This window comes from Maylandia zebra, linkage group LG9 (assembly GCF_041146795.1).
Source record: "Maylandia zebra isolate NMK-2024a linkage group LG9, Mzebra_GT3a, whole genome shotgun sequence".
In the NCBI taxonomy this organism is placed as follows: domain Eukaryota; kingdom Metazoa; phylum Chordata; class Actinopteri; order Cichliformes; family Cichlidae; genus Maylandia; species Maylandia zebra.
The window spans coordinates 27765127-27776387 of record NC_135175.1 but is presented as its reverse complement, the minus strand read 5'-3'; positions in this window follow the sequence as shown (position 1 = coordinate 27776387).

Below are 11261 nucleotides of genomic sequence, written 5' to 3'. Positions count from 1 at the left end.
AGCGCTCATGGCGAAGGATAGTAAGACAAACACCGCAGCATTGCCAAGAGACAATAGAAGGCTGGGAGATCTATCACAACAGTTGTTGTCGTGGCAACCTGTCGCCGGTTGTCGCCATGCGACCGCTTCATGCTGCTCGCTTCTAAGGGTCGTGGCCCTGGAGCATCACACGACGCAGAATCCAACAAATCAAAGCAAAAGGGGGAAACTTTTGAGTGGATCCCCGACACACACACACACACACACACACACACACACACACACACACACACACACACACACACACACACACACACACACTTGGCCTTGAAAAACTAGGCTTTTTTCTTTAAGTGCCAGCTTACAGCCTCGCACAGGGAACACAAGCAAAATTACATTTCCATAATAATGTTTGTATGTGGATCGAATAATTGTTTCCAACATGCCTAATATCGCCAACTAATTAATAGCAATTTTCATGTAAATTTGGTATGAAATTAGTTCATGGTTTTTAGTCTCGGAGCGACCCTGCTCCACAATGATAAGACAACCCCACACTGCGTTTCCCTTTCTGTCTCTCTTCCTCGTCCTTGTTAGAACCATTTCTGTTTCCCTAGGGAACACGGGGAACCTTAATGACTGAACTATAAAGAGAAGTGATCCAGTGCCTCCACTGCAAACAAACAGTACAATCAAAATTAACTGCTAATGGTGTAACATTTATTAATGTCTAAACAGCTTACAGTAAGTTCATTCCTCACCTTGAAAACAGTGATTTTTGTTTTTTTTTTTTTTTTTTGGGGGGGGGGGGGGGGGTTGCCGACATTGACTATCTTTAATTTTGGCAATCAGGAAAACCAGGCTCTCTGATGACCTTAACCAAGGACGGAAGCAAATTCAAAGTGCCATAAAACTTGAAAACCTGAGGACAACGAATGAATGAAAACACTGTATAACACACAGGGCAAAGTTTTCCTTTAAATCCCTTCAATATTAATCTTGTGGCCCCTTCTCGTGTGTAATCCTGCAGCTATAGGGGCCTGTGTAATCTGCCTCTGGAAAACGCTGACTCTGTCTTGCTTTGACCTCTTTATCTTGTCGTAAAGTGCAGAGATGATGCAAACATACAGTATGACTCCCTTGCTTTCTATAATACTGTATGGGATTGACCTTGAGCTTTGAGATGAGGGTCTGTATGTTCATGTAAATGTAACCCAGGCCACCGGTGAAAGAAAAGCTTAACTGGTTAAAATAGGATTTTAGTCCAGTATGAATAAATGTATTTGTCTACTTTGTATGTGAAAGATGTTCTGCTCATTCTCACTGCTCTTTCCTACATAGGTCACATAACATTTTTGGCAGCACAAATAGACTTTTTGTTTTTGTTGTGCACAAGCTGTGATCGTGCTGCTGCCCTGATATTCAACTATCTTTGTGGATTTAATCAACAAGATATAAGCACATTTTTATTTTTTTATTTATCACTGTAAAGCAAGTGTAAAGAGGTAAATTTCAGTGAGCAAATGTAATTTAAAATCATCCGTATATATTTAGTATATATTTTAGCCTTGATGTAACCTATCACTGACCATGAACACCACAGCCTGCTCTGCACCAGTCAAACATAGTGGCATCAATGTAAACTTCACTGCAGTAGTCCAAGTTAACGTGTTTAAGTAACGCAACATTTTTTCATTTTTTCAGCAACTTCTCATGTTCTTGTCACGTTCCATCTTTCTTAAAAATTTCCTCATCTGTCAGTGCACAGTAACTTTTTTTACCCTCTCCCTGGAAAACACAGCAGCTGTACATTTAGCTCACAGACACACTTTGTGACAAACTGCACAGAAACGTTTGTGTGTTTGCTGATATTTGTTGAAATATTTGAAAAGTTCCATTTGAAATGTCCTGCCACTTAAAAAAAAAAATACACATGTATAATATGCATTAACCTGCGTGTCAGAGTTAATTGCTCATTAACTGAAGGAGTCAGAATGCCGTTCCAGACCTTTCCAGCCCACTTTAACCCCTGCAGGGAAGGAGTAGAAAATGAATTGACTGTTGAGTGTGTATTTGGATTAAAGTCACAAATATGACTCCCATATCACATATATACACATATATATACACACATACACACATACATATATATATATATATATATATATATATATATATATATATATATATATATATACACACACATATATATATATACATATACATATACATATATACATACACATATATACATACATATATATATACATATATATATATATATATATATATAGATATATATCATGTTCTGCTTTCCTGAGGTGAATATAGGGTTGTTTTTGCGCCATTTTTCTTTAAAGCATTGGTCTTTAGGAATAAAACAGAGTTGCCCTGCTGCTCAAGCTGCAAGTGCGTGATTATGTTTTTGAAGCAAACAATTAGACGGTAGACAACACGACACCCTCTTATTAGCTCCAACAAAAAAATATTTATTTTGTAAGCACATTTCATTAAAACTACCCCTGCTGCTTAAAAGAATCAGTCTAATTACGCACATACTTTATGTGGCACGACTCGTCACCTTGTAATTTAAAGTATTGTACTGCTGAACAAAGTACAATAATTAATAAAAGTTATCAGAAAAGACTCATTAGAAGCTTTCTTTGTTCAACCATGATTTTAAAGGGCAATGAGTCATGTATGACCTTTATCGACCTCCATTGCTATGTTTGGCCGACTCATCAGAGGATGTTCCTGCACGACAGTTATATTTCTACAGCCAAGAGGAAGAAAAGCGGGAAGGTGACAGTTCAGTGCAGGAATACGGAACATCTCTCATCCGCATTGTAATCAGTAACGTGGGCTGGAATATTTTTGCACTTCCAGGCACTGTGAATTCAGCCTTTTTAGCCACACACCTGTTTCCCTCTTTTTTCACACCTTGTCATCACCTTGCTTCTCTCCTCTCTTTTCTTTGTTTTTACCTACCTTTCACCTATTTTTCTCCCTCATTCTTGCTTTGGGTCACTAATTGGAAAGCTGGACCCCCTAATGTTTCTTTCTACCTGGCACTACTTCCCAGCTCTGTACATAAGGTGAGAGATATCACACCTTTTTTCTTTTTTTCTTTTAGGTGATGCAGCACGCTGACAGATCTACTCATTTCTAGCTGTCCATCAGGTGGAAGACCTTTTTACCCTCCCTCCTAATCTTATTTCAGAGCATGTCACCTTCTTTATTTTTAATGAAGGTTCGAATTAAAGGTTGATTAAATAAATTTTTCTCTTGTCAACGTTGGCTCTGTTTATCTCACTGCCTTTTCATTTTCTTAAACATTTTAACATTTTAATGTAATGTTTTCACACATTATTCCCATTTCTTTTATTTATTTTACTCAAAATTTTGATTCCAATTTATCAAGGGTAAGGAGAACAAGGTTGTGGACTTGTCCTCTTCTGTATCATTTTTGCAGTTTCAATTAAGACCAGGGCAATATCCACATCTCAGAATATGAAACAAATTACTTTTTTTTTTAATCACTTTTGCTTTTAAAAAAATATCTGATATATCTGAAATATCTGATCACAGCTCCAATATTTCAGATTTAAAGCATCGCTCCAAACGCTGTCCATGGATGTTTGTCCTTGGAATTGCTTTTCTCGTTACACTCCAGATAAAATATGGATCCAATCAGCGGCACACACTTAGATCCTGAAGGTTCCTGCTTATTTTCTTTGGATTCCTTTCTTTGTCTGACCTGGGAAACATCACCAATCCTCATGGACGTCCTTCCAAACTGCAGTCTCAGATCTTTGTGCATTCTGTCTGCCTTGCTAGTTCAGTTAACCTTGTCTATTCATACGTAAGCTGTGGTCCCTGTTAGTAACATTTTTTGCATGCTTTTATGGGGCTTTAAATATAAATGTTTTAATATTGTGATGTCAGTATGTGGTTCCACTAATCTTGTATCCTGAATACAATGACAGTAAAGGCTTTCTGTCCTATTCTAATGTAAATTTCCCATTAACAGCTGTTGACAGGATGGAGGGTGTTGACGATAGTCTGTAATTGATTTGACAGTGCGATCTATTGTTAGTCTTTAACAACTAATCAGTTTGGACTTGTTGACAGCATCAGTGGAGTCGCCTCCTAGAAACAAGAGGGAGTCCTAGCTTCAGCGTGTGTGTGTGCTCTGACTAACAGACAAGCGTGATTACAAAACACAAGTTTGCACCGCTCTGATTTCATAAGTGATGAAAATTGGGCTTTTGTTGCAGTTGTGTTTGTGTGCAGGGAATATGAAACTCTCAGCATCAGGAGGCTGAGGATGCTTTTTCTGTTGCATGCAAATGAGAACTGTGTCACTATTTACTTCTCCATTCAGCTGGAGTTTGTCTCACACCATCTACCCCATGATTTGCTTCATTGTATTGTTTTGTTGCATCAACCCTTTGAACCCAGATGAAGGATACAAACACAGTACTGCAAGGAAATATTTACTGATATATTTAACATGCGAACTCCTTTGTTAGCTCTTCCGGTGTTGTCGTCCTGTCTGCAGGAGAGGAGGAACTTACTGTGCAGAAATTGTCCCTTGTTAATCTCAGCTTCCTCAGCAGGATCTCTGTTAGTGAGATCTTTGATAAAAATAAATTTCTTGAGAGACTCTTCCCCACTTTACAGGTGTGAGAATTGTATCACAGTCTGTGTGGAAAAGTCCTCTTTCAATAAGTAGTAATGAAGTTAATTAAACACAAAGAATCTCTGGGTAAGAAGGTTTAGCATCTACATGGTGCTGCGTGCTGGGTGAGAAGGAGGAGGAATAAGTCTGGATTGGCAGGGGTTCAGACTACGATTGAGTTATAGGCACATGTAGTTAGTGATCCAAGACATGTTGTCAAACAGCGTCTGGGCATACTCCACCAGACTCCGGAGCAGCTGGTTGTGCCGACCCAGGAGGATTCCTTGGCTAGAGATGGCTTTTTGAGACTGTGGCTGGAGTCGAATAGTTGAAAAAATTACCTCCTATGTGTTTTTATAATCACTTTTCCTTGGATTTGATGGAAAACGTCATGAGGTCCAGAAAAGATGTAAGGGGAGACGTGGAGCACTGAGGTGAACTGTAGCAAAAACCTGACTGTACCTCTAATATATTGCTTAATACTCTGATGTCTATCATGTTTAAACTACAATGACCCTAAAATGAGCTACAAAAAAAGTGCATTCTTAGCATGTTGTTTCATGCAGGCTACACAGCATCGTTATTATGGACAAGCCTCGGGGGTCCAGGCTTGCTCGATAAAGTCACTGTGCCCTCTCAGCTGAATTCTACTGATACACTTTGACTCTAATTCATGCAAATTGATTAAACACCCATTTTGACTATAAGTTATTGCAGTGCAAACTCAGTTTAATTATTCAGTTCAGAGTAGTTTAGTGCTTCTGCAGAAATCGTGGTAAACAGCATGACTCAGATCAACACTGAGTGTTCACCCCTCATGTTTCTTTGAAACTAAAAAGAGATCCTACGTCATCTTGTGCAGCTAGTTTTGAAGCATTACCCTACTCAAACATTTCAAAACAAATGGAAATGTGTTGAGGAGATTGTGCGCTCACAGTTAGCTGTTCTTGTGTGTGTGGTGAGTTCATTAATCCACTTCTGCACCTGGAAAGAACGTCTCAACTGACTGTTTCTGCTTTGACCCTAAAATCTGAAACAGGTATTTTTGCACTTTTCTAAGTGTGGCTTTCTTCTTCTATGGTGGCAATTCTGAATATGTTATGTGAGTGTAGAATAGCAAATTGACTTGAGCTGAATGCTCCAATGTCAAAGTTAGTTCCCCATTCAGTTCAGTTCATGTGCTCTGTTGCCGACCCTGAAGCTGCATAGATGGAAACATGCTGGTAAAGAATTTCACTTCATAACCAAGGCTGGAATTTAGAAGAAAAATGGAAATCAAGTGAAATGAGTTTTAATTTGTTGTTCATATTTTATCTTCTGTGAAGATATGATCCAGTGCAGGACCTAACTGTATTTAAGACTTTCAAGATTAAACTACAATTTAAAATACTATTTTATTTTGCTAATGTGACCCAATCCCTCGTATGCCTACAGAATTCATCCAGCTCTTATTTTGGCTGCCACGCAGATGGCATGGTAAAAAAAAAAAAAAAAAGGCCTGTATTTGTATAGTGCTTTACTAGTCCCTAAGGACCCCAAAGCACTTTACACATTCAGTCATCCACCCATTCACACACTGGTGATGGCAAGCTACATTGTAGCCACAGCTGCCCTGGAGCGCATGATAGGAAATCTTTTAACAGAGCAAAATAACCAAAGAAAAACTGAGTTTTAAAGGTGCAGCCTGTTTTTGTGGAGCCTACTTTGGCCAGATTATGTAACAATTAACTGGCTGAAGCGCAGAACAGAAATGAATTAGCACCTTTACAATGTTTTGCTGATGAGTAAATGGAAGACAGGTGTGAAGGCTAATGAGCAATCAGGAGTCCAGGTGGAGGTGAGGACATGGACACAAACATAGAGACGAAGCAAAACAGTAAACACAGGAAATGGAACAAGAGCTGAAATGAGCACACACACAGAGACAGGTCTGTGTGCGCCCGCAGCAACTCTTAAACTACATTATGTGCTCTCAGATGTTTATGGACCATTGTTGGTGCCGTAATGTGGGAAAAGCCTGACTTTGAAATCCAGAAAGTAATTTCACCCATTACAGAGGAATGTCCGTGGCTTTCAGATGGCACACCAGGCGCTCACACACATGTAGACAGCCAATCAGAGGGCTCTATTACAAAACAGAATTTGGGGTTATCAAGGTAACTAGAAGTTTAACCACACCAGTCCTTCTGACCCGTCACTGATTATGTATTACTTTGAGGACTGATTTTAGCACTACATTGCAGTTTTTTAAGCCCTCCACGGTCTGGCCCATTTCTATATAAGCAAGATGCTGACTCCATATGAGATGTCAACGTCAGAGTAGGGAAGGCGGCCGGTGTCCTCTGACGTCTCCAACCTATTTGTAACCCGACCTCCCTGAATCTTAGGATCAAGATCAGACTATTGAAGTCTATCGTCATTCCGACTGCACTGTATGCTAGCGAAACCTGGCGCTCAACAAATGCGATCACTTAACGCCTGAACTTGCTTCAACAATGTGGCCTGCAGCGAATCGTGAGAATTTCTTACCGGGACCGGATAACGAACAATGAGGAAGGCACCTGCCCTTTAGCTGACGTTGTTGGAGAAAGGCGCTTCCGCTTTACGGGCCATATTCTACGTCTACCCCCTTATCGCCCAGCCAAGATTGCCATTACATGGTTCCTGCGCACTGGCCAGCGAAAGCAAGGCTGACCAAAGTTCACATGGTGTCGAACGTTTATGGATGATCTGAAAACCGTCGACATCGCCTGGGACAAAGCCGAGGCAATCGCCGCTGACCGGCATCGATGGAGATCGTTAGCTGTCCAATGCCGGCGGCGTAGGAGGGACTAAGTGCTTAGTAAGTTAGGTGAGATCTGTTGGCATGGATTTGTGGAGGGCACTAAAGTTTGTCTAGTAAAAGTTGATCAAGCCTTTGCTACTGGGGTTCCATGACTTTGGAATTCCCTGCCTGAGGATCTCAGAGAGCTCTCTAACCTCTTTTAGAGCTCTCTGTATTGGTTTTTCCTTCGTTTTTCTTTTTCTTTTAAAATTCTTTTCAATTTCATTGTAGTTATTTAAACTTTAACTTTTCATAGCTGTTGCTTTCATTACTATTCAACACTTTGTAACTTTGTTTTGAAGAGTGTTTTATACATTTAAGTTCAACCTTTGATGGTGAGTATTATGAAGGTGGTTCTTTTTTTACTAGGGTACATAACTATGGTAAGTTGTGCTGCAAACCTAACTTGCTCCAGAGCTAGCTATGTTCCAGATTAGAAATCAATAGATTTGAAATCATTGCTAATAAATTATTCATAAAATTGCAAAATCACTCGTAGAAGATTTCTTGGACTTCACACATCGGTGCATGGATGGATAATTTGATTGCCCTACATGGATTAGTAGAGCAGTCCATGTCTGTTATATGCTGCCAACCCCAACATCACTCATATCACATCTCATTTTTATTTCTTCACCTGCATGAAAAATAGTACTTTTGTGCGTTGGACACTGACACAAAAAATCTAAATTGCTTTGGAATAATCCGTAAGTAAAGATCAATGTTGTTGTGATAGAAGCCACAGAGAAATATGAAAAAAGGTTTATTTTTTCAGTGTTGACCTCTCAGAACATCCAAGCTGCATCTAATATTTTCAAGATAAACTGTGCATGTGTCTATTTTGATATTATCACATAGTTAATTTCATAGAAGCACAATATCCTTAGGGTGGAAAAAAAATCAGATAAAGCAGAGGACACGGAGACGATAACCAGCCCTGTGAATAAACAGTTACAGACATGACCTCACTTCCAGAAGAAAGTTAGAGCAGATTTATGACGCTGGCTTTGAATGAGCAATGAATGATTTCTAACTGGAAGACATTTAACAAATAGTTCAAAGAGGAGTACGAATTAGCTTGATGACGACAGAATAATTAAAGGACTCTGGTTTAGTCTGTACAGCGTTGCATTGGACAGGATTTTTGTCTACTAAGATGGTCACTGAGACATTGAGTCATGTTGTAGCTTTGCATGTTTCACTATCTACATGATGCATCTTCTCCTCCTCCTGCTGCTTCCTCTCTTTACTTTCATGTATCCTTAAATTCTGCTCTGTTCACTCATGATGCTAAGCCAGGGGTGGGCAATTCCAGGCCTCAAGGGCCGGTGTCCTGCAGGTTTTAGATCTCACCTTGGGTCAACACACCTGAATCACATGATTAGTTCGTTACCAGGCCTCTGGAGAACTGCAGGAGCTAATTTAGCCATTTAAATCAGCTGCAGGGACACCGGCCCTCGAGGCTTGGAGTTGCCCACCCCTGTGCTAAGCCCATCCCTTGAACACAGGGTTGTTTTGAACATGCAATAGCTCACTTAATGTTTAAAATCCTCCACAGTAAATGAGCAATGCCAAGGAGGATGATCTTCTGAAGCTCTTGTATTTATGTTATTATATTAAGATATTTTGCTGGGACTTTGTTGGTGTGGTCTTCCACCCTTTATTAATCAAACCTAAAGCAAAAATTGAGAAACCTGAATGGCATAACTCGAGAACGAAGCAACGTAGGAGCTTGATGCCGTGTATCTACTAAAAAGTTTAAATCTCAGTGACCTTGACCTCAAGGTTAGAGGTCAAGTTTTCTGAAAAAAAAATCTTCTGAATGCAATAACTTGTGAACATACTTTGAAAAGAGATTCTTTGCTCCTTAACTCATTTGTTGTCTTGTTCACGTTGGGTATATTTAGTAGAAGAGAAGCTTTGATTTGTTATCAGTACCTGGATTTCTGGTCCAGTTATTTTTCTCGGATGTCTTTAGTTAAGACATAAAAGGTCATGTTATTTTAGGTGAAGCATTTCACTCGCTGCACAGCTGTGAATCCACTCAGCAGGAGAAGACTGAAGATGTGCCAATGTGACAGGATTTTTTTTCTACTCTTTTATATTTCACAAAATAGAGTCAAAATTTTACTCTGAAAAGAACGTAATTAATTTGTAGTGATGCAAATTGTGTTTTTCTTCCCACAGCACCTCTGTTTTGTTAGATAAAACATTTTTAAAACTTTTGAGTGGATTTTCAAATTTTTAGAAGCTCTCCTGTCAGTTTTTTTTTTTTTTAATATTTTTATTTCAGTTACTCAAAAAACTGAGCCAATATTTGTAACTGTGATGATAGAAGACAGCTTCTTGTTTTACTTCCTACTGCTTTTCTTTCGGTTTATTCATCAGGCTAAATACACATTTCAACTAAAACGTCCCACTTCATTTAATTTATTTTTTTTAACTGTGTCCACAGTAAATAAGTATTCCAAAAAGAGGATGATCCAGCTTTATCAGTGCAAGTATCATCATTTTCTCCTACTCATACCTGACAGTGAATCATCCGACACATATTACAAGTCCATGATGTGTTGCTTCCAGATTTAGGTCCTCATTCTTCATTCCAATCTTAGAAAATTACTTAACCAGCCTTTACAGTGAATCAGGTCTATATTTGCTTTTGAGCATGTTGTTTGACAATGTTCCTCCTCTTCAAATCTATAAATGCTACCCTGCTGGATCCCTTTTACAACCATCCCTCTTTTAATTAACACCAATATGTGATGCCTCAAAGGAGTTCATCTCTGTTTTTATAAAAGAAATTCTCATCATATATTCATCACAACTTGCACCGTATCCCCTGATTTTTATTACCTAATTAAAACAAAACAAATCCTGCATACCCTTTGTCCTTTTGTTTGCAACTGAATGGTTTTCAGCTGAACTTTGAGGCCTACAAGAGCTTCACTCCAATCTGCTGAAGGCATGTGGCGTTAATGTGTTTGACGGCTCCTGGATCAATGAAAGTCGGGCCTCTCACCCTCCTCTTGCTGTGTCTTTTGGAGCTAACTGAGAGATCCAGCATGGAAAACAATGGAGTCACAGTTTGGATAAGAGTAGAGCAGAAGAAACCTCAAATTCAAAAAAAAGAAGAAAGCATCAGTCCTCACTTAGAGGAAGCGCAAGTAGTGACTGACTCGACCAACATAAAAATAATCTAGGTTAGGACATACGAATAAGTAAATTTAGGAAAGTGATTACAGTTGTTTTGACACTGCACGCACAGCACTGGAAACTACAGCAAGTTGAATGACAGTTGCGATTGTTTAGTGTGAATCATGCAGTTCTTTCCTGCATGACTGTAACACTGCTGGAAGTGTAGTACAGCTCTGTCTCCTTGTGCCTTCATTTACAACAACAGTTCACACTCCAGCGTGAGTGTTCATATGCTCAGGCACTCTGGCACGGCCGCACGCACTCAGTGTCAGGTCGCTCAGTCATCTGATGGTTTCTACCACACCGGCCACCATGAGTGCTTACCGGGGGTTCTAGCATGCTGCTGCATAAATAGGAGAGACTGATTAAACAATGTGCCACAGCTGTGCCACTCAGTCTCTGATTGGCACTGAGCTCTGAATCTCCTGTTCCACCTCTACTCCCCACAGCTGAGCCAAAACCACACCCCACCACCACAGCAATAGCAAAACCACATTTTTGAGAAAACTAACAAGCACATTCCTAAAAGAAATTCTGTTTCGTGGAACAGCTGAACTCTTTTTTTCTCCTTCACAGCAGGCG